Source organism: Dermochelys coriacea, chromosome 8 (assembly GCF_009764565.3).
Source record: "Dermochelys coriacea isolate rDerCor1 chromosome 8, rDerCor1.pri.v4, whole genome shotgun sequence".
NCBI lineage: Eukaryota > Metazoa > Chordata > Testudines > Dermochelyidae > Dermochelys > Dermochelys coriacea.
In genome coordinates, this window is record NC_050075.1 from 15,368,040 (window position 1) to 15,392,533 (window position 24,494).

Below are 24,494 nucleotides of genomic sequence, written 5' to 3' on the forward strand. Positions count from 1 at the left end.
GCTTCTTTTTTAATTTCCCCACTGGAGTCTGGAGCAGTAAGAGCACCCTTATGCAGCATGCCCACAGGACTGGGGCAGGGAGCATTTTAAATCAAGGAGTCCCACTGGTAATGTGAGGCATTATTGCCACAACTGAGTTTTGTAGCTAAGGAATTTCTCTCTCATGGAAGGGCATTAGAGCAGCCACGTTCTGTCCCTGGCATTTTTATAGCCTCTGGGACACCCCAGTAATAACTCTGAGATTCCAAATTGGTTTGAGGCCCAACAAATCTGGAGTGAAATCCTGGTCTCATTGAAGTCTATGGGAGTTTTCCATCAATGGAGCCAGGATTTCTCCCACTGACTTTCATCTAAGTGTAGCCTTCCCTTAGAATTTCCAGAATTTCTAGGGCTATTTTTGAGAGCAACGGTATTCTCTTAAGTGCTGTTTGAAATAATTAATATGTATTTACAATCTTAACTTCAGTTTAATGGAAGGTTGTTTTTAATTTGTTTTTGCCTGTTTTGATTAACCATTGCTCTTTAGGGAATGCTAGAACCAGTCTCCCTCCTATGCACTCAGTTTGTGACTGGTACATTAGCTATAATTAGCTCAGTCTTTGCTTGGCATATTTTGAAAAGAAAGAAGAATGTTGTGACCTAAACAGCTCAACCACAAATTTAATCTGGATATTTTTTCAAAGTTTGTGTGTTTCTATTTGCTGAAATTCCTTTACAGTGTCCTGCTGGCTTTGTCATGCTAGTTTGCTATTTGTTCCCATGTAGGGACCTTTGTGCATATGGAGCTAGGGCAATATAGAGCCTCTGTGAGTCTTCAAAAGCATGAATTAACTTTGATCTGTGGTTCTCTTACTCAGCAAATTGTATAGACCGGCGCCGAGCTCTTCCCAAATCAGAAATGATTGCCACTGCAGCCAGATAGGATACAAATAAAATCAGCCTGCTTGATGGCAATCCAGATCTTCAGAGAGAAGCTGCTGGAGTGAGTGGGGCTACAAACACTTGGAAAAAATATTAAGAATTCCCCTTAATAGACGGCTGGTTTGCATTGGGAAACATATGGGCTGGTGATAACGAATGGGGCTCAGCCCAGGTCAGCTGGTTGGAGCAGGTATTGACCACAGTTACTGAAATGATGGTGAAGTCCGTTTATCCCCAGCTGTGTATACTGAGACTGCAAGCTCTTTGGGACAGGCACTGTCTTTCTGTTTTGTGTGTGTACGACACCTAGAACAACAGGGCCCTGATCCCTGCCTCTTGGTGCTGCCGCAATACAAAACTCTGGCATGTTGGAGAACGAATTGTTTGCGCTGCTGTAAGGGCGGTCAGGCCATTTTGAGCCTGGGATTGGGGTGAGAGCCAGAGCGCTGCTGTGTTACGTGTCTGGAGTAGAGGAGAGATTATGGTCCCAGAGAGCACCACTGATTGTTGCTTCACAACTCTAGAGCTGAGTTTTGTTTGGTTTGGCTTTTGTGTTGTAAACTCCCCTGGTTTCCTTTACCGGTGACTGTTTCTCGGAGCAGCTTCCATGACAACAGGGAGATGAAGCCATAATAAGTGAATCAACCATAGGAAAGGTTTTGACTGGTGGTTGCTCTAATGCTTGGAATAATAGCTATTAGAGAAACACTTAGTGATTGACACACACTGTGTCCTCCAAATGCAGGCCAAAGTGTGGCTGTTTGGCTACTCTCTGCTGCTGGTGTTGGGACACACATTTCCCTAAAAGGAGCTCCCAGGGCTGCTGCTCCTGACCTGAGCGCACTCCCTCAGCTATGATGACCACAGGCCAAAGTAGCCTGTTAAGCCCTTTAAAAAATGTGCCGCACCAAACACATCTGAGCCCTGCCCGTGAGCATGCTCAGTACAAGTTATATGTGGCTGTGGCCCCTCTCTCCCCTCCTGCCTTGAGGAGACTGACCCTACTCTTGGTGGTTATCCATGAGCAGGCAGCCTGCCCTTGCACTATTCAAGCCAATAGGAGTTTTGTTGCTAGCTTCAGTGAGAGGAGGATTGGTCCTGGGCAGTTTGAGGACTACGACTTTGACTAGCTCCTGCCAAGGGAGGAAAGCTGCAGAATACTAGTCAAAGTGGCCCTATGGGATTGTTGTGGGGTAGGAGGGGAGAGAGAGAGTGTGTGTATAGACAGACAGATATGTCGGGCCAGACCCTATCCCTTGTAAAGGCAGTAGTGGAGAACAGCTTAAAGCCAGCTTAACTGGCCAGTTGGGGAATTGCTCTGGTGTGGAGGTATGACATAATGGGATGCAATCCAGATCAGTGAGGAGCTGTCACCCCCTGCCCTGCAGTCTTGGGGGTCTCCCAATGCTTTGCTGTTGTAGCTTCCCACCTGGGTTGCTCGCAAACAGCCTGCTAGCTGTCCAGTCACACTCTGGCTTCCCAGCCTGGATGATGACACACAGGGTGACCCCAACACCCTTTCCGTCCCAGATTCTCCTGAAAAACATGTTTAGCACTGTCCAACTCTTAGTCCAGATATATTAAATCCATTGCCCCTCTAAGGGAATCAAGGTACTTCAGCTTGCCACCTCAAATGGTATTACCCGAGCAATTCACAACAGTGGATTAGTTTTGATTAAACAATAGAACAAGTTTATTTAAATTCAAAGAGATTTTAAGTGAGTACAAGGCATTAAAGTCAGAAATGGTTGCAAGAAAATGAACGGAAGTTCATTTAAACTAAGTTCTTACCACAGTTTTTCAGGACAATCCCGACCAAATTCTCAGGCCAGGATCTGCTCAACAGCTATTTTTTTTGTTGTTGTCTTAGTAGAAAAGAGCAGGAGAGAGAACTTGGGGTTTTTTTTTGCCCTTTTATTGTTCAATCACTCTTTGAAATGCATTGTCCTGAGAGTGACCTCTAGATAAAGTTCTCTCCAGCTGAGAGCAAGGAGACATGAATGAAGTCTGATGAAGAAGAGGTGTTATGCTGTTTCTTTTCACCTGTGCATGATGAAATGCAGATTATCTTTGTCTTCTTTCTTCATGCTCCTGTTCTTTCAGATTCATTACAGCTTATTTGCAAATTGAGGTAAACACATATCCCTTTGTTTAAGGCAGGTTTACCTAATTGACCAGTTCTACCTAATTGGGGCTACATGAGTTTGAACATGCCTTTAACATCAGACATGGGGGTTTTATAATTTTACACACCATGTTGCTACGTACGTTTCACCATATTGACCATTGAGTTGTTAGTTTTCAAATGATAGCTCACAAGGCATATTTTGTACAAATATCATTACAATAGTGTGTAGGGTGTGAATACAGGGGTATATTCAGTTACCGGGGGAATCTTTCTGGCCGGATGTGATCACCAGCCAGGTGTACAGCCAGCTATACTAGATAGAGTATTATGTCTTAATTGGTTAATTTAACAGTGTTATTAGATCTATGAGAGCTAGTCAAAAATTGGAATTTCTATCTCATGGGGAATGATATTTAAAATGTGTTTTCATCGAAGTGGGATGAATAGTAGAAATATCAATCATTGTTTTCTTGTGGAGTGGAAAGTTCAGAAAAACTATAATACAGCATTATCAAAACATTTCATTTCAGCTTGGTTCAGTATTAATCTATGTCACCTTGAGCTGCTGTGGTGCCTTATGGGAGTTGTAGGTCAGGTGCCACATATCCCCATTCTCCTCTCTGGTCTAGACTGTACATCTTCCATGATGCACCATTGTCATGAGGTACCACAGGTGTGCCCATGGAAAATGTTGATTTTGTGGAAATTGCATTTCCCGTTGAAAACGCATTTTGATGGTGAATTCCCGATCAGCTCTAATATCTATCTATGCATATAGCCCCATCACCATAGACCAGCGGTTCTCAAACTGTGGGTCGCGACCCTGTTTTAATTGGGTTGCTAGAGCTGGTGTTAGACTTATTGAAGCCTGCAAACCCCACCACCCAGGGCTGAAGCCCAAGCGCAAGCCCCACCGCCCAGAGCTGAAACCCGAGCCCTTGAGCTTCAGTCCTTGCTGGAGGGGCTTAGGTTACAGGCCCCCACCTGGGGCTGAAGGCTTTGGGCCCTACCCCTCTCCTGGGGTCAAGTAGCAATTTTTGTTGTCAGAAGGAGGTCGTGGTGCAATGAAGTTTGGGAACCCCTGCCATAGACTCATGGTGATGAATATCTGAGCCCTGCACAAATATCAATGAATTTATCCCACAACACTTCTCTGAGGAAGGGCAGTATTATCACCTGCACTTTATAGGCAGGGGACTGATGCACAGGAGTAGATGACTTGTCTAAGCCACTCAAGATGCCTGTTGAAGACCTAGATTTCCCAAGCCTCCTGCTTTCTCATCTGTCCAAATGCTGCCATTGCCTACTTCTCAAAATGCATCATCACACTGGACTTCTGCCTGGAAATGGAAATAGGAGTAATATTTAGGACTTATTTACACACATTTCTCTTTGCAACACCCTAGGTAGGCAGCCAAGAATTATTATCCCCATTTTACAGATGAGTAAGCTGAGGCACACCAGTGGTGACTGGCCCAAGACAACAGAACAAGCTGGTGGCAATGCTGGGATTAGAACATTAGTGTTCGTAGTTCCTATTCCCAAGATAAAGCCACTAGCCCACACTATTCCTGAAATAGCTAATAGTGCTCCGGAGCTTTCTTTAATTATAACTTTGAAGAAATATAACTGTGACAATGGCCATGTGGAAAAATAAGAATCTTAAAATAATAACTACGAGTGGATATGTGGCACGCTCTGTGTCATACAAAAGATCTCCTTCTCTCTCTTCTGAGTTTGGCAGTATCTGGTAGAACCATGCTCCTAGTAGCTCTCTCTCTCTCTCTTTTTTTTTTTTTTTTTTTTTAATAACCATGACTACGAGAACTTTGATAACGTCAATAAAACAGTAACTTGACACCCTGACAGCAAACCATGTGATTTCAAAGAACAAGCTCAACTGTGGTCAGGCAACAAGCAGTGATATGGTTGGCTGCCGTGAAAGGCCTTACAGAAGACAAGTGTTTGCTGTTCCTTTAAATGTGTAAGTTAAACATTAAATTATATAGTATCATGTTATCTTTGGAGTCAGGTAGGCTGGGTCACCTAGCCATAGATCTCCTGTAGATGTTATTTGCTCCATAAATTTTGTATTATCAGGCTGGCAAACATAGTTTATGTTTCCAGGAAATCGCAGGAAAACAGAAAATTAGAAGGCAGAGCCAAACTATAGACCAGCTAAGGAGTTTTTCTTGAGTAAACAAGGCAAATAATTCCTGGGTTAATGAAGCTGAGCGTAAAAGCCCTATCCCAAACCCATAAGAGCACTACAATTATCTGAAGTGACTCCGGATGTTCTCCTGGGCTTGGCTTATCGTCCTTGAACAGAGACGCATTGGTTTCAGGCTATAGCCCTGACTGATTGGACCACTGTTACACATCAAACTAGTTTTCTGGCCTGTATCAGCAGAATTTCCTGAGCCCACTCTAGCAGCTGAAAAACAGATATTCCTAAACCAGAATATAACCAGTCTCCCCAGCTGCAGTTGGCTGTGCTCTGGCTCGCTTTCTGTGTTATGCAAATTTGACGGGCATTGAGGAGGAGTTTGAATAGGCTCACAGTTTCTAATGGGATTGGGCTCTAATATTGTAAAATTTCAGAGCAGTGTGGGATTTTAACTATGTGCTTTCCATTGACTGTGGTGGGCTTCATGCGGCCTAAACCTCTACATGCTGCTTATGGCCAACTAGTCTTCATGCCATTGTTCCAAATGCTTTTTCATCCAAAGGCCAACCGCTCTGCTGACACAAATAGGTGCAACTCCAAATTTGGCCCCAGGATTCTAGCTTTGTCCTGTTTCCAAGCAATCGCAGCACAGAGCTGGTCAACTTAATTAGAGTTTTATTGTTGAAAAGTGGCTTATTAAATAAAAATAAAATTCAGGGTTTGAAATTTTTCTATTCACATTTTTCTCAGGTTTCAGAGTTGCAGCCGGGTTAGTCTGTATTCGCAAAAAGAAAAGGAGTACTTGTGGCACCTTGGAGACTAACAAATTTATTTGAGCATCAAATTTGTTAGTCTCTAAGGTGCCACAAGTACTCCTTTTTCTTTTTACATTTTTCTCAGAATTTTTCATTTCTCATTTTTCATTGTTTTGGTTTTGCCTCCTTTGTCTTTCATTTTTCATCTTTCCTTTTGGGTTTCCCCCCATCATTTTTGAAAACTGAAATTTTGAGGGGAAATTTCTGTTTTCAAAAACTGACTTTAAAAATATTTCACGAGCGTTTTTTGAAAATATAAAAAACAAGGCAGAACACACACAACTTTAAACTTTTGAAATTGTTAAATTATTTTTTTATTTTTCAACCAGCCTTATTGCTGGCCTTACAAAAGCTGTGCAAAGGTTTGTATGTCTCCATTATTTTTCTTTCCCATCCCTTTGGAAAAACTACAGATTCTGATATCATTGCTGCACTTACAGTTCTCTGAGTCATCGTTTTGAGCAGGTCTAGACCACATAGTGGAAAAAGCACCTGCACCTAGTCTATTACTAACAATGGAGCTATACCAGTGGTGGGAGAGAATTCACCAAAATTTTGAGTGTAGACCCAGTCTAGTTGGGAGGGCTGGCAATGGTTTAACTCTCTCAATGTCAGTGCATTTTGGTCAGTCTGGATTTGCGTTCCATCTTGGATGAATACCCCTACTGGTCCCAAATTTTTTACAGTTCTATTCACTGATCTGCTATTCTGTACTAAAAGGGACTGGTCAAAAAGAGGCACAAATATGGAACAACTGTAAAGCCATACAGTACATGGTCATTTAGTTATGTTGGACCCCCAGGTCTAGGTGGTGAAGAACAGAGTGCAACTCAATATGTGTGCAGCTTTCTACCGGTGATGTAGCTAAGAAAGAAAATTTAGGTGAATCCCAACCTAGGGTGGATGAGCAATGATGTCTCAGTAAATCATTTATATTGTAAATGATTAGAAACAATTAAAACTCCAAATACATTGAATATCACCCCGTACATCCCTTTAACAAGTATTTATTTATTTTTAAAACAACCTTTTAACAAATTTATGTACTTAAAGGGTGTATGTAGCCCAGGCCCCACTCTGGCTACACCCTGCTTCCTACCTGGATGGCTATATAATGTGGATATAGAGAATCTTAAATTGTTACTTTCATGCTTAGCTGTTGCTCCTCTCAAAGACTTCATAGGTGATCACCCATTTAAAAATTGCTTTTGCAGACTCGAGAGGAAGATCAAAGACCATATGAAGTTCAAAGGTTATTGCTGCTTACTATACGATTGCTGAATTTGCAAAGCCTTGTGATAGTTTTTGTTTTCTTTGAACAAGGACTGAAGGTCACAAGAAATTCGGTCACTTTAATTCTGTATGTATAAGAGTTTGCACTAGGCAAGCTGCAAGCGGGTAAAGAGGAAAATTCCATATCTCAAATTTTAGGGCCCATTCAGTTTAAACAACATCCAGCTCCCGGGCAAAAGGAAGCTGCACTAGTGGATGGGCAATTGCTCATTTTTGTCCCGTAGATCTCTCTCCTCACTTGGCAGTGACTTGTCTGCCTTGTGTTGCATTGCAAATTTGTAAACCGGGATTTGTTCCTCTGACCTTTAGTTGAAAAGCCTGTTGTTTGGATTACTTGGATAATATTGTTTGAACAGCAGTCTCAAGAGTTTAACCTATTAAAAATATATAGTGTACATTACTGTAAAATGTTTTACATGTCTGAGCAGCTACTATGCTTGGAAGGAAATTAATTCTCAGAATTTGTCAATGTTCAAACATATTAGTGCAAGTAAACAATCAGTGCAATTTTGTAAACTATGAATTAACAACACAGGCTTCTTCGGACTGATGCACTGGATTCCCTGGGATTAAAAGTCCTGTGTTGTCATTTTGGAAACTACATACATATAAAAAGTACTCACTAGGAATGGCTGGTGTTGAAGTGTTGCCAGCTCTTATAATTTTATTGCATGTCCCATGATATTTGGTATTTTCCTTAAAGCTCCCATTCCGGGAGTCATGTGAATACATAAGAATTTCTGCTTTTATTTAAAAGTTTCTAGCCCTCAGGTTTACAGAGAATAGCTTGAAAATGTGACACCCCCCCCTCCCCCAAAGCTCAAATCCAGAACATGAATAAGAACCCAACATTTATTACTTTAAAAAAAATCTCCTGATCTGGGGGGTGGGGTTCAGTCATGGCTTTTTAACGGTTGGTGATATTGCACAGTAGATATCACTTGTTGACAGGTCCCTGTTGTTAGACTCATTAGTTCTGGAAATGAGCATCTGGAAAAAAACAATAAGGGAAACTGGTGTGACAGAATTGGATATGTCTGCATCAAATTATGAACTCCATTTTGTATTACGCGTGGAAAACCAGCCTGGACATACTCCCAAACAATCTACTTTATGATATTCAAGACAGCTGCCCTGCCCAGGAAAGGTGTTTTGACACCTCATTGAAGGACTGTCCCTGAGAGCCATATGGGACCAGCTACTTGGAATCACTCTCAGCTGCTTGCCTACCCCACCATGGAACAATGTTTTTTCTACACAAGTGGGGAAAACCTGGCCAGGGAGGGGGCTGGATCTCCTATAGTAGTGGAGCAGATTGCATAGAGACAGGGGAACTGTTGTATGCAGGGGAGTGACCATTGCCACATATACAAAGGACTTGACAGAGAAAGGGGGTGGGAGGGACTCTGCGCAGCCGGAAATGCTGACAGACTTAGACTCACAGGAGGTGGGAGCAGTATTGTTGTAGCTGTGTTGGTCCCAGCAGGTGGGAGGTCAGACATGGGGAAGGTGGGTCTCAGGACTCTGGTGGTGGTTGTTTTCAAAGATTTCTAACCTTTGAGTGCTTTAGAGGTGGTGTCTGTGGTAAAGAAACTTCTTTGCTAAGCCTGGGTTCCTTGCTTTCCTGCCAGGTTGTCTCGGAGGTCTCAGATGCTATATTTGGGGTCCAGGATGGCTGGGTGGTGGTGCCCAGGCCCCAGAGAATGGTGTAAGACAAGAGTTTGGAGCCCTATAAACCCAGAGCTAGAAGTGATACTAGACTCTACCCAGACCCAGCTGGAAGCACGAGGGACCCAGCAAACGGGTCCACTCACAACAGACTGATGACTGTACAGTGTGGGACTGGGCCAGGATGTAACAACCAGTAACGTGACACAAATCTTCTCTGTACAGTTCAGGGTTCGCTCTAAATTTTGGTTCCTCAACTTCATGGTTAAAATAGGCAAGCTCCATTTCATTTTGAATACACTGATTGCACGTTAAGTTGCTATGCATTACTTAATTAAAATTGTTTCATACATAAATGATTTTCAAAGTATTTTAAATACAGTGAAACCTCAGAGTTGTGAACACCTTGGGAATGGAGGTTGTTCAGAACTCTGAACAAAACGTTATGGTGGTTCTTTCAAAAGTTTACAACTGAACATTGCCTTAATACAGTTTTGAAACTTTACTATGCAGAAGAAAAATGTTGCATTTAATCATCTTAATTTAAATGAAACAAGCACAGAAACAATTTCCTTACCTTGTCAAACCTTTTTTTAAACTTTCCCTTTATATTTTTAGTAGTTTATGTTTAGTAGTACTGTTGTGTATTTGCTTTTTTATTCTTCTTCTTTTTTGTCTCTGCTGCTGCCTAATTGCATATCTCTGATTCCAAATAAGGTGTGTGGATGACCAATCTGTTTATAACTCTGAGGTTCTACCGTATGAATTTCTAGCACTGATGATATTGTTCATTTAGTGTGTTGCAGCTTTTGGCTACTTATGAAAATAACATGTGAGGAACTGGTCTGCATATTTCATAGACATATATACTACAGCTGCTGAGAAAATGTTTTATTTTCCAGAACTTTTTTTTGACAAAAACTTTTTATTTTTTTTAAACCTGTCAATATTTAATTGAAAAAATATTTTGGATGAAAGTGAAAATTTCCTTGGAAAGCAGAAACTTGCCTCAAAAAAAAAAAGTTTTTTTTTTTTTGTTTTTTTTTTTTAAATTCAAAACTCAGTTTTCCCAGGAAAGGCAGTTTTGATGGAAAGTTTTTGACCAGCCCTAGCCCACAGCAAAGAGCAATTTTAACAGCTATAGAGCCCAATAGCTTCCCATTCTTGGGCCCACAAAAAATGGCAGGCACGTTTAATTGCCTGCTAATAGCACTTAGCTGTTCAATGCTTGGCTTCATCACTGAAAAGTACTTAGATGTCTATGTGCTATAAAATACACACAAAAAAGGAGTTGAGACCTTTTGAGAACTGGACCATGTTGCTAAATCAAACCCACTTTAAGAAACATACGAAGTTGTTAACACTATAGAAGAGGGAAGTGGTTGAATTAGAAGGAGCTATTTGCCACAGGTTTCTTAACTTGGTGCTTTATCCTTCTACTTTTGTTAAGGAGATATTTGCACAACTTTATTTTCTATGATTTAGTTTCATTTCCCCTTAATTTATACTGATCCTGAAATGGCCTTTTTTTGTGCTCAGACTCACTCTGTGCATATGAGTAACATTAACGTGAGTAAAAAGAAAAGGAGTACTTGTGGCACCTTAGAGACTAACAAATTTATTTGAGCATAAGCTTTCGTGAATGTGACTCTCTGGCACTGGTGGGAACATTGAGCCCTCCAGTTACATCACTATACAGCACTGTAACACAGTAAACAGCAGTATATGTATTTAGTTGGGAAACCTTAAGAGTGTTTAGCTGCTGCTTCCTTCCTTTTCATGTTAATGGGACACTTGCTTCTTAGGTTGAAAACTTTATCCTTCCAGTTCAAGTATCTATTTAAAAGTCAGTCACACCACAAACCTTTGAGATGTGCTATGAACCTGAAAGGTGCATTGCCTACAAGGGAATCCTGCAAATAACTCTGACAGTAGCACTAGAATTAGAGCTCCGTATGATTCCCTGGTGCGTCTTTTTCTTCTAAATTGCTTACAATCTTTATTTTTTATTGTTGCATAGCTGAGGCTGCTTTTGTCTGAGGCACTCAAAGTATTCTATAAATTTTAATGGTAAGTACAACCCTGTAAAGTAAGCAAGTATTAATATTCCCATTTTACAGAGAAGAAAAGTACAGAACAGAGAAGTTAAGTGAATTGTGACAGATTTCCTATTACCCTGTGCTTTAACCACTGCAGAAAGTTTCCTTTTCCTTCATAATTTTGTAAAATTCTTTTTCCTTTGATGCTTGCTTATTTACCTACAATCGTGCCCCTGGAAGGCAGAAGTCTTGGTCGTGTGTGTGATGGGTACGCAGACTTCACACTGACCAGGAAGACGTTAATGAGAGGGTGTGGTCCCAATCAGCCCCACCCTGGCCATTACACCTGTGCAAGTTGTCAATCTGGGAGAGAGATAAATGAAGAAAAGCCCAGCTCAGCAGTGGCTGGTAGAAAGAAGGAATAGGTTTCTTGACCTAGTTCTATGAAGGGAAGTCTGGCCTGGGCTAGAGCCTCACCAGAGACTGCTGACCGGAACCACCAGGATCCCTTTTTGATCTGGTGTTCCAGTCCAAAACTGGACACCTGGTCACCCTAGTGAGAACCTTAACAACTGGGCTAAAAGTTATGAGGGAGGCCTCCTCCTCCTCTATCTCCTTCAGCTGTTTTGTATAAGTTCCCCTCTTGGGGCTAGATCTAGTAGGTGAGCTCTGAGCACACCTATGGGATTGGGCACTGCAGGTGAATTAGGTGGAGGAACTCCTATCTTTTCCCCTTGTTTGTGCATCACATTGGGGCTTGGGTATCTGGACGCCTGGTGTGGAGCCACATAAGCATGCTCAAAGGTAGAAACTTGGGAGCCAAGCAAACTTTACAGCACAAATATAGGCAATGAGCAAGTTGAGGCACCTACAGCGTTTATGGGCAGCTGAGCTGCATTTTTGTGAATCCTAGGAGGGTATGTGTGATTCTGGGATTTAGGCACTGAAAGTGACAGGTGCCTAAGTCCTTTTGGGAATCTAGCCCTAAGTGTTTTGTTTGTTTTTTAAATCCTAATGTAATGTATGTCTTCGTACAGCACTATGTAGCTACCTTAGTAGCTGGAGAGGGAAACAAAGTCAGGTGAAAGGTACTGCTTTGTCAGATCTGCAACCCTTGGCTCTAGATAAGAACTTCCTCCAAGTTTAGTGACACTTGGGTAAAGGGTTTTGTCGGCATGTTAAAGAGATTTTACATTTTGTGTTCTCCGTTATCTGTGTGAACTCCTCTTTGAAAATCGAAGTCACACCTCTCTCTCTCTCTCTCTCTCTCTCTCTCTCTCTCTCTGTATGTGCAGAAGTTGGCCTGTTTCCATTTATTTCTGTGGTGTCTAGTTCCCTGTGTTTCTGAAGAAGTTTAAGCCAATACAGCTTCTTTTGTTCACTTTCTAATTAATGTGCTAGTAATGATGACAGGAAGGCTGATGGATGCAAAACTAGCAATGGAGCACAAGACAATATCAAATCACATTGACTATCAATGGGGGCTGGCTGCCTATCTCCTTCGAAATGCCTAGCCCTATTGAACAGATTCTACATACAGAGAAGATTATTTTTATTAATTTTTTGACAATGTAGTTGATTTAGACAAACACTATATGAATATTTAGACTCTAGAGCGCATTTCACACTAGTTTATAATAGCCCAGTTCACTCTTACATATGGTGCAGCTCCCATCATCCCATAAAAATTGTATAGAAGGTAAAATCGGGATGTAAATCATTGCCATGTGTTGTTTTTGCAATACCCAAAATCGATGTGAAACCTTTACAGAAAGGTTCATTGGCTTTGGATCCGGGCCTAGCCACTATGGGGTTGCTTATGTGAGCAGCATGCATTGGTATTTAGACACGAGACAATGCATAACAAACAGAAATGAGGGGATAGAATGAGGAAGGTTGAGGTTTACAGCGACACAGCAACACAATCAAATGGCCATTCAGTTCTAGGCATTCTATACCTTGCTGGTACATATCTGTGGTGGTTAGATGTTGCTTGTAATTATTAGAATTGGGAGCACTGCCTGTTGGGAGACTGAAAGGACAGGAAGCAGGAAGGAGGGGGGAGGAGTTGAGAAGCTAGGAGAAAGCTACAGAGGGTGCAGCAGCAGCTTGGTAAAAGGGCTTCCACTTCAAAAATAAAGTCCTGTTGAAGCTTGTTAGTACTTTGCCTAGTTGATACAACATTTTGGCGATGAGGATGGATCTTCTGCCTCTGAACCCACCTGCGCCCTTTCTGCAAAGCCCAGGTGAGCCTCCAATTGCTTTTGCTATCTGGATCTATATGTTTGAGACTTATCTGCTTGCAATCAGTGCTACAGAGATTTCTGAAGTAAGAAAGCGTGCTCTGCTAAACCACTGCAGAAGGGCAGCGTATATTTTACACTTTTCCCCTTGCAGATGATACATATGAGACTGCACTCACTGCATTAAAGAATTTTTTTGTGCCAAAAGTGAATGTAGTAGCTAATTGCTACAGATTTCGCCAGCGTGAGCAGAAATCAGGGGAAACTATAATGCAGTATATTGCTTCCCTGAGGAGTCTGATTATAATTTGTGACTTTGGGAATATAGCAGATGAGATGATTAGAGACCAGCTCATTGAGAAAACAACCATGCTTCATGTAAGAGAACACTTACTTCTAGAACCACAACTTACACTAGAAAAAGCAATAACCATTGATATTCAGATTGAGTCAGCTACAGCTGAAGCCAAAATAATGAGCATGGATACAGGAGGCACAGTCTAGGCTGTGACTGCTTTGCAGAAAAGTTCACTACCACTGCAGACACACAATTGCAAGAGGAAAACTAATGAACAACCACCGAATCAGCAAATTCAAAAAATAGTAAAAGCATGTTTTTACTGTGGATCCCCATAATACCTTGCAAGCTACACAGGATGTCCAGCAAAAGAAGCTCAGTGCAATCATTGCAAAAAGATTGGACATTTTGCTAAAGTATGTCGCAGTAGCCAGTTCAATCAACAGGTGCATGCAGTTACAATACCAGATGTTACTGTGTTGAGTGTGGACAAATCACTACTGCACATATTCCAGAACAGATAAAGTGCACTGTAAACATTTCTGCCATACCCTCAGGCAAACCACATTCTATTCAGCTAATGTTGGACACTGGCTCAGCAGTATCTATACTACCTGATTACATCTATCTGCATTACTTTAAAGATGTGCATGGCTGCCTGCCAGTAATAATTACTTTTGGTGATTATTGTGTAACTGCAGAGTTCTACATTGTCCACAAAGGCACTCCTATCCTTGGCAGAGATTTATTGGCTGCTTTAAATCTCAGGGTAATTAATGGACGAATTGATCTTCCTCAGTAAAGCACTCTTGCGGTACACACACCAGTTTCAGCTGGGACCCAACACCAGGTTAAGGAGAAACTTGGCTGTGCTTATGGGTTTCTGCATAAAGTTAAAATGCGGAATAATGTGATGCCTATATGACAGAAGTTAGGGCGCTTACCATTTTCAAGTCAGGGAAGCTGTTTCAGAGGAACTTAGAAAACTTGTTCAAAAAGACATTATTGAAGAGAGAGACTCCTCAGAATGGGTTTCACCTATAGTGGTGATGCAAAAGAAGGGTGGAGGCATTCGCCTTTGTGTGGATTTAAGGGAGCCAAATAAATCTATTGTGATTGACAGCCATCCTCTTCCTCACATAGAAGAAGTATTTGCAGAACTCTGTGAAGCAAATATGTTTTCTACTCTTGATCTGTGGAGCACATATCACCAGGTTATGTTGCATGAAGATAGCAGAGACCTCACAGCATTTATTATACATGAGGAACTATTTCATTTTAAACATTTTCAATACAGTCTCGCATCTGCTCCAAGTGCCTTTCAAAAAATGATGTAATTGATTCTGAAGAGTCAACATGGAGTTCAGTGCTATCTGGATGATATTATCGTGTTTGGAAATGCTTCTGAGGAGCGTGACAATAACCTGCAGTCTGTACTAAACTAAATCAGCGCAGCAGGCCTCCAGATCAGTAGGTCCAAATTCAAATTTAGACAAACTGAACTCTCCTTTCTGGGGCACACAGTTTCACAGGTTGGACTAAAACCTAATCCAGATCATATCCTGGCAATTTCAAATGCTCCTCCTCCAACAGATTTGCAAACCTTACGTTACTTCTTGGGTCTTACCTCCTGGTATGCAAAATTCATTCCCAATTATGCTTCTGTCATTGAACTGTTACAGGAATTGCTACGGAGAAGTTCAATCTTAGTGTGGACAACGGATGCACAAGCTAGTTTCAAAACAGTGAAAGACTTGATTGTACTTAGTCCAGTACTTGCACTATTCAGTCCTGCATTGCCCACAGTTGTAACTACTGATGCTTCTGGTTATAGACTTGGGGCTGTTCTCACATAACTGCATGAGGACAACACAGAGAGGACTGTTGCATTTTCTTCAAGGATACTAAGTAATGCTGAGAGGAAAATATTCTAGAGTAGAAAAAGAAGCACTTGCTTGTGTCTGGGCTACTGAAAAATGGAAAACTTACCTGTGGGGCTGCACATTCAAGTTGCGCACAGATCACAGCCCTTTGACGACGTTGCTCACCACAAAAGGACTGGGTAGAGCAGGATACCATATTGCTTGATGGTCTGCAAGACTACTCTTTCAATTATGAACTGGAATATAAGCCTGGAAACCAAAATGTGGTCACTGATTGCCTTTCTCGCCTGCCTTTGCCTTCACCAGATGGTCCACCAGAGGATGAGGATGTAGTGGTTGCACTTATTACAAGCACTTTCACTGCAGTTACAAGAGAACAATTTCAAGCCGCTTGTTCAGCGTGTCCAATACAAAGAGATGGCCCAGTCACCCTAAAAACCTTGACCCAGTTTTGCTGCCTTATTTTAGAGTTCGGGATGAAGTTTCTTTGTTTGATGGCTGTGTGCTACGAGCTACACACTGGCTCCTTGTGCCAGAAGAATTACAGTCAAAACTCATACACCTGGCACACAATACTCATCAAGGAATTGTCCGAACCAAACAACGACTATACGATCTGTATTGGTGGGCAGGGATGGACTCTCAAACTGAAGCATTCATAAAATCCTGTGTCACTTGCCAAATACATAAGACGACAGTGATATGTACCCCTCCATTACAGTCTGTTCCTCTTCCTGAATCTGCATGGGAAAAAGTGGAGATTGACATTGTAGGACCCTTTGATACTGCTCCAATTGACTACCATTATGCCATCACTTTAATAAACTATTTCAGTAAATGGCCTGAGGTAGCGTTTACATCGCAAATCTCTTCTGCTACAGTAATTAAAAAAAGAAAAGGAGTACTTGTGGCACCTTAGAGACTAACAAATTTATTTGAGCGTAAGCTTTCATGAGCTACAGCTCACTTCATCGGATGCATTCAGTGGAAAATACAGTGGGGAGATTTTTACGCGCGCGCGCGCACACACACACACACAACATGAAACAATGGGTATTACCATACACACTGTAAAGAGAGTGATCACTTAAGATGAGGTTTCAGAGTAGCAGCCTTGTTAGTCTGTATTGGCAAAAAAGAAAAGGAGTAATTGTGGCACCTTAGAGACTAACGAATTTATTTGAGCATAAGCTTTCGTGAGTTTGCATCTGATGAAGTGAGCTGTAGCTCACGAAAGCTTATGCTCAAATAAATTTGTTAGTCTCTAAGGTGCCACAATTACTCCTTTTCTTTTTCACTTAAGATGAGCTATTACCAGCAGGTAAGGAGGGTGGGGGGAAGGAAGAAAATCTTTTGTGGTGATAATCAAGGTGAGCCATTTCCAGCAGTTGACAAGAACGTCTGAGGAACAGTGGGGCCTGGGGTGGGGGGGAGAAATAACATGGGGAAAGAGTTTTACTTTGTGTAATGACCCGTCCACTCCCAGTTTCTATTCAAGCCTAGATTAATTGTATCCAGTTTGCAAATTAATTCAAATTCCGCAGTCTTTCGTTGGAGTCTGTTTTTGAAGTTTTTTTGTTGAAGAATAGCCACTCTCAGGTCTGTAATCCAGTGACCAGAGAGGCTGAAGTGTTCTCTGACTGGTTTTTGAATTTTATAATTTTTGATGTCTGATTTGTGTCCATTTATTCTTTTACGTAGAGACTGTCCAGTTTGACCAATGTACATGGCAGAGGGGCATTGTTGGCACATGATGGCATATATCACATTGGTAGATGCTTAAGTTCCTCTCTCCAGTTTTTAGCAGGGAAAGTAACCCCAAAGAACTGGTTTCAGATAATGCTAGTCAATTTACTTCCCTGGAGTTTGAAACTTTTCTAGCACAGGGGAACATTTTACACAGAAGGTCATCCCTATATTACCCTCAAGCCAATGGGGAAATCGAATGGTTTAACAGAAGTTTGAAAGAGAGTTTACAAACTGCTAAACTAGAAGGGTGATTGTGGATACCCTTCACTACTGATTTCTTGCAAGCATACCGGGCTACACGAGTTGCCACAATGCAAAGATCACCCTCAGAGTTACTGCATGGGAAACAGATGAATACTAAACTGAACATTGCTGGATTGTTAAAGGCATGACCTGATGCCCCAAACAAGGATGATGTGAGGAAAAACAGTTGAACAGAACCAAGCAAAGTCTAAGGCTTTCACAGACAAGCGGCGGGATGCTAAGGAACCGAAGTTTGAGTGTGGTTCCTTCGTTAGAATACGAAAACCTGGAATTTTACACAAAGGGGACCATAAATTCACAGCTCCTCTTAAAATCATAGAGAAGAAGGGACCTTACACCTATCGACCTTCTGATGGCCGGTATGGAATGCTTCTTATCTTGCACCTGCCTATGCACCAAGAGGAGATTATGCCAACACCCAATCTGCATTGGATGACTTCACCATAGTACCAACATAACAAGACATTGCACTAGAACCAGGACTTGAGAGACGGCCTGTCAGACCCAGATGACCACATATCTAGACTAGAGACTGTTATGTAGTATCTACAGTGTTTTCAGTGTAATATTTCTGCCAACAGTATAGTATCTTGTTTCATATTTGTTCCTGTGGTTAGAACAATAATGTTTGTTTTAATTGGGAGAGTTTCTTAAGAGAGTAGGGAATGTGGTGTTTAGATGTTACTTGTAATTATTAGAATTGGGAGCACTGGCTGTTGGGCATCTGAAAGGACAGGAAGGAGGGGGGAGGAATTGAGAGGTCAGGAGAAAGCTACAGAGGGTGCAGCAGCAGCTTGGTAGAGGGGTTTCCACTTTGAAAATAAAGTCCTGTTGAAGCTGGTTAGTACCTTGCCTGGTTGATACAACAATATCTAATATAATGTAATTGTGACTATTGACTTGCTTCATGTGGGGTAGATGCTGTTTCCCCTAACTATTACTAGGATAGTTTCTCTGTCCTTTCAGACGCCCAGAGCTGAGATATGTCTATATATGATGGTAGTGCCTGTTTTGTGACAGACCTGTCAGCTAGGATGATTCCCTATAATAACCACAGCAAAATGTGTTCTTGTACCATTGCTATGAGAAGCATCTTTAATTCTTCACAAGAAGAATCTCTCTCTCTCCTGATGTGTGTAACTGTTGCTAGGTTATCAGTAAAACTGGCTGTGTGTGAAAACATGGAACTAGTGCCATGAACTTGCACTTGTTCATGGGAAGTGCTGATGCAATGCTTTGCACAGATGTGCCAGGCAGGTGGCCAGATTTCACTTCAACTGTTGCAAAAGCTTACAAGTGGGATTTCCTAGGTGAGAAGTTGGCCGCTGAAGTGGCCTGTGTGCTATGGCACGACTCCCGCGTCTGTTTCTGTATTTGAAGTGGTCCTGCCGTATTCATGAAGTGGACTCTGTCCCAGGAATATGTTTATCTAAGGATGCTGCCAGCACTGTAAAAACACCTGAGTGTTCATAAATCTCATATGTTTTCAACAGAATCTGGGGATTTGAAAACCTTCATGCTACTTTGTTTGCAATCAGTCCCGCTTTGATCCAAATATAAGAAACTACAAACATTAGAGTCAACTATGTATGCTCTATCATAGCTGAGTGGCTCATCGTTATCTCCACACTAATATGCATTCACTGTATTCAAGGGAATCTTGCAGGGTGACTAACATTAGGCACCTATGTCTGAATATTTTAGCCTTAGGGTATGTCAACAGTACTGCGGCACAGCTGTAGTGCCATAGTGCAGAAGCTTCCTACATTGACGGAGGATTTTTCTGTTGATGTAGTTGATCCACCTCTCTGTGAGACAGTAGCTAGGTCGATGGAAGAATTCTGCATCTATACAGTGGGTTAGGTCGACCTCGCTGCATCGCTCAGGGCTGTGAACATTTTTTCCCAGCCTTGAGTGAGGTAGCTATCGTGATGGGTTGGACCCCCCCTTCTGGGATGCCACCTGATGTACTGGGATTTCACTTAAGCCTCTCCTGCTCCACCAGCCTGGTTTCCTACTCCCTGCTGGGCTGAATTAGGCTCCCTGGCCTCTTGCAGCATATACACACACATAGGGCCACACGCATCTGCAGCCAAAGACTGAAGTCAGCTCTGTGTGAGAAGACTCCCCCAGCACTCAGATGCCCACCCTTTTTGGGAGACAAACCCAAAATAATACGGTCTTGCACTGTATAGAAAAATCTGCACAGCGCAAGCTCATAAAAATCTGCTCTCTCCCTCAATGTGAAGAGAGATGTGCATGACTCCTCCCCCCCCACTGTTAGAAATTGCATAAACTGGGTTGAATAATAAACAAAACAAGTTTATTAACTACAAAAGATAGATTTTAAGTGGTTAAAGGAATAGCAAACAAAGCAGATTACCTTAGTAAATAAAGCCGCAAACTGAGCTTGACACATTAGATAGGTCGGATACAAGTTAGCAAATTCTCACCCTGAGCGATAAACAGGCTGGCAGATTCTTAAGGCACAAGTTGCCTTGGCTTTCCCAGGTTTTCTTGCACAGGCTAAAAATCCTTCCAGCCTGGGACCATCACTTCCCATAGTTCAGTCTTTTTTCCTCAGGTGATTTCAGGTGTGTTGTTGTAGGGAGAGTGATGCCCCTTCTTGTTGTTGTTGTCCCTCTTTTACATCTTCCCCCCACTTGCTGGAACTTTTTTGCTGTGACTTGGGTCAAACAGTTCCCATTGTGTGGAGCTATCTCTGAGAGGTGTCTATTGCACACAATTCCTGGGGTAATCCTTAAGCTTGTGTGCATTTCTTCAATAAGCCACTAACATTGTTTGGTCTCATCTAACGTAGCACATTTGAAATACAGAGACATGGTCAATATTCCTAGCTTTAGATACAAAACAAAAAATACAAATTGGGTAAACACATTCAGTAAATTATAACCTTTCCAATGATACCTTACAAGACCCATCTTGCATAAAGTATATCTTCGTTATACCATATTCATATCATAACCGTATTTCAGCTATGTCAATCTAATTTTTAAATGTAGACCAGGCCTAAGCATTTAAATATGGGCCCCCAAAATCTAAGGCAATTTTTAAAACTTTGCCCAAAGTCGCACAAGATTTCTATGGCAACACTAGAAATAAAAGTTAAGTCTCTTGATTTCAGTGGGTTATCCTCGAGACCATCAGCTCCCAGCAAGAGCATGTTCTGCTGGCTGAGCCATGGAACAATATTGGTATCCACACTCTAAGGGCTGGATGTTGTGGGGGACTGGATGCCAGCCAGATGAGAGGTTTGGAGAACAATCACACTAAAAGTTAAAGAAAGTGTGAGTTTCTAATGTGCTCTGTGAAATGACAGGCAAGGAGAGGAAAATGTGCCAGGAATGCTTAGAATTTTTGCCTCCACTGGAAATCCTAACAAAGGCAAAAATTGCTTGCCCTTAACATTACATTTGGAGAGCATCTCCTTCAGAACACGGGTTTGTGGGTTCTTTGCAAAATTTATTATGATTGTTGGTTTTTGTGCTTTTCCTGATCCTGCATCTGGAGATACTTATCTTTTGTATTGTAAACTGCTGAATCACTCTAAAAAAGCTACTTCTGAAAACAGGAACTTGAGGTGTTTTTCAAATTAATTGCTAAAAAGCTTATATTCTCCATCTGCTTCCACAGTTCAACTCCCTCCAGCCAAAAAAAACTTGCTAGCTACCTTGAGTTTATAAAATGGATATGTACATGAAGGAAGCAAAGCAATTTTGACAGAACATGGCTCAAGTATTTGGATTATTTAAGGTCTGGGGAGTAAGGATAAAATTTCCAAAAGTGCCTAAGTGACTTTGAAGCCTACATCTCATTTTTAGAAGTGACTGACATTTGGGCACCTAAGTGCCATTGACTTTATTCCTAAGGCCCGGTCCTTAAAGCAGTTTCAGCTTCTAACTTTTATTGAAATCAATAGAAATTAGGTATCTTTGTCTTTTGATGATCTGGGTCTTGATTTCAATGGGTGTTAGGTGCCTGGATGCTTTTGAAAATGGCACTAAGTGCCTATATACCTCTAAAAACCTGGCCCCTAATACCTTCGTCACTTTTGAAAATGGGACTAAGGCCTGGTCTATATTTAAGTTAGGTATTCATAGCTACAGCTCCTTCACTGTCATAGCTATGCTGACCTAACCCATAGTGTAGATGTAGCTATGTCAATGGAAGAATGCTTCTGTCAACCAACCTACTGTTGTTCAGGAAGGTGATGATCCAATGGCTGTGTCTACAGTACAGGGTTTTGCTGGCATAGCTGTGGCAATGTACCTATGCAGGCATAGTCTCCGTAGAGGACACACACCCTTAGGCCTGGTCTACATCTAAACATTAGATTGACCAAGCTACATTGCTCAGGGATTTGGAAAATGTTGTGCCCTGTATGTTGTTGTTAGGTCAACCTAATCCTCACTGCAGATGCAGCTAGGTCGACAGAAGAGATGAATTAACTAGTTTGACAAGAAAAACCCCTTCCATTGATGTAGGAAGCATCAGTGCTACAGTGGCACAGCTGTAGCACCATAGCTGTGCCTCTGTAACCGCTGTAGCATAGATGTCCCCTTCGGCTTGTAAGTAACTTAGACTTTTGAAAATCTTACCCTTGAACTCATTAGCACCTTGAAGACCCTGAAGGAATCGGTTTAAAAAAATCCTTCCCCATTGTTTTATGCTGCACTTTAGAATTCTTTCTCTACGCTTGTTGGAATTCTGCACATTTCAATCTTTTCATTTTCAACTTTGATTTTAGATGTGGGGGGTGAGGAGGAGGGATTCAAAAGGATTTCAATTAAATTTTCATAGAGATTTCTTTTCTAAAAAGTTTTTGACCAGCTGCAGAGCTGGTTGGAACATTTCAATTTTCAAAAATAATTGATAAAATTTTGAAAAACTACTAATGAATTTCAAAAAGTTTGCCATGTTTTCAGCTATAAGAAATATTATAGGGGCAGCCCACCTTCAAATTCATTTCTAGCAGGCTAGTTAGTTCAGACAATTCCTGACGATAGGATTAGCATTAAACTAAACTTTTTTTAAAATTGCAGATCTTCAGTGGGTCTTCCTTTCTAGTATTAGCACTGAATAATGTCAGTTATATTTGGTATTGAAGGAAGTACTTCTTCACACAATGCACAATCAATCTGTGGAAGTCAGTGCCTTGGGAAGTTGTGAAGGCCAAAAAGTGTAACTGTGTTCATGGAGGATAGGTGCATCAAACAAGATGGTCAGGGACACAACCTTGTGCTCTCTAAAACTCCAACTGTCAGAAGCTGGGCGTGGACAAGAGGAGATGGATCACTTGAAATTGCCCTGTTTTGTTCATTCCCTCTAAGGCCTCTGGCATTGGCCACTGTCTGAAGACAGGATACTGGGCTAGATGGACTATTGTTCTTATGTTCTTTTCTTTTGACTTATTTATATAGCTTATCTAATAAACTGTTCTCTGTCTACACAATATTTATCTGTGTTTTGATAGCAACCCCCTTGAATTTGCCTTGAAAGGCTCCAGCTGGTTGTGGGCCAGAGGAGAGAAGAGGAAAAGGGAGAGATGCTAAATAATACTTTCCTTGATTTACAAGAGGGTGGGGGGGGGAGTATTTCAAAGCAGATTTAACCTTCTGTGTCACTCTGGAAGAGGTCTGTTGTGTTCACTCTGTAGACAAAGTATTAAAATCCCACTTACTTATTTATTTTTTTTAAAAGTGTGTCAGTACAAAGGAGTTGGAATCTGGCCAAAGCTGGGAATTGCCCCAGTGCATACTGGCTCAACGACCCTCTTCCCACACGCACAGACACACCCCTTGGAATAGGGGGCGTGTCAGGAGGTGAAGAGGGGGTCCACCAATTTTCAGCTGGTGTAGTCATCCCTTAGGGGGAACAAACTAAGCTGTCACAAGCGACAGCAGGTGGAGCTGCAACCAGTGGAGGTCAGTCTGTAGAAACAGGAAGCTATAAACAATTGTCCAATGGCCCCTTTCTCCCTTCTCTTCTCTCCCCCCACATCAAGATCCTGCACTCTTATGCTGTGTGGATTTTGATACAGGAAGGATCTGACCCAAAGTTTTTTAAGACGAGCACTAGTTGGTGGAGCAGCATATACTGCACTATGTATTGATCACTGTTAAAAGGTAAACAGTTACCAATGGCTGTCACTGAGAGACTGCAGCAAATTCCCTATTCCGGGGGTGGTAATATACATAGTATCAAGTTGATAACTTGTGGTAAAGGTGTTGATGAGCAATGCTGGCTTCACTTCACCCACCACTTAAATGTAGCCACCTCTGGGGTGAAACACAATGGCTATTAACACACAGCAGCTGTTGTCAGGTGCTTAAGATAGTAAAATCACACATTGAAACTGCAAGGGAATGCAGGCAGCAGGCCAGAATATAATTACTCAAGATGGAATTTAGCCTTGGCAGTGAAGCCTTGTCTATGCTAGGGAACTTTATGAAAAATCCCCGTGGCTGCTAACATCAGTTGAATTAAATTGATATTAGCAATGCTAACAATGAGAGCCCAGTGCAGACAGAGTTGTAACGCTGTGTTATGAAGGCTGTGTCAGCTAACACTTTTGGAGGTAATCTAATCAATGTGATGCAGAAAACCTATCATCAGCTGAAACTCCATTTACACTAGGGAAGGGATCATTAAGTTGCTAATCCTGGAAGTTTGGGCCAAAGACTGCAATGTAAAACAGAGGCTCAGGCCGCTGCTTTTTTCGGGGTGGGGGAGGAAGGGGAGGGCTATATGGATCTGTAGCAACCAACAGAGGTGAAACCCTCAGTTCTGTGCCTCATTCAAAAATCCCACTTCCAGCAGCACTGTGTCGCCTAATGCTGCTTTTATGTGATTTCTTCCGTTTAGCCCCGAAGGAGGTCAGTGTCATCACCCCCCTTTTACAGATGGGGAAACTGAGCCACAGAAAGATGAAGTGACTTGCTCAGGGTTACCCAGCCGGCCAGTGGCAGAGCCAGGGATAGAACCCAGGTCCTTTGGATCCTGGTT

The 24,494-nt window shown here is 41.8% G+C and overlaps 2 long non-coding RNA genes across 3 annotated transcripts in view; both read left to right on the forward strand.

The window, feature by feature from the left end:
- The window catches only part of LOC122455583, a 65,666-nt gene that overhangs the window by 15,881 nt on the left and 25,291 nt on the right, over window positions 1–24,494 (forward strand). The gene's annotated exons all lie outside the window — the stretch shown is intronic.
- On the forward strand, window positions 4,857–9,461 carry LOC122455586. The gene is made up of 3 exons (XR_006273895.1): window positions 4,857–5,033; window positions 7,246–7,283; window positions 8,956–9,461. It is a non-coding gene; the product is annotated as an uncharacterized LOC122455586 (long non-coding RNA).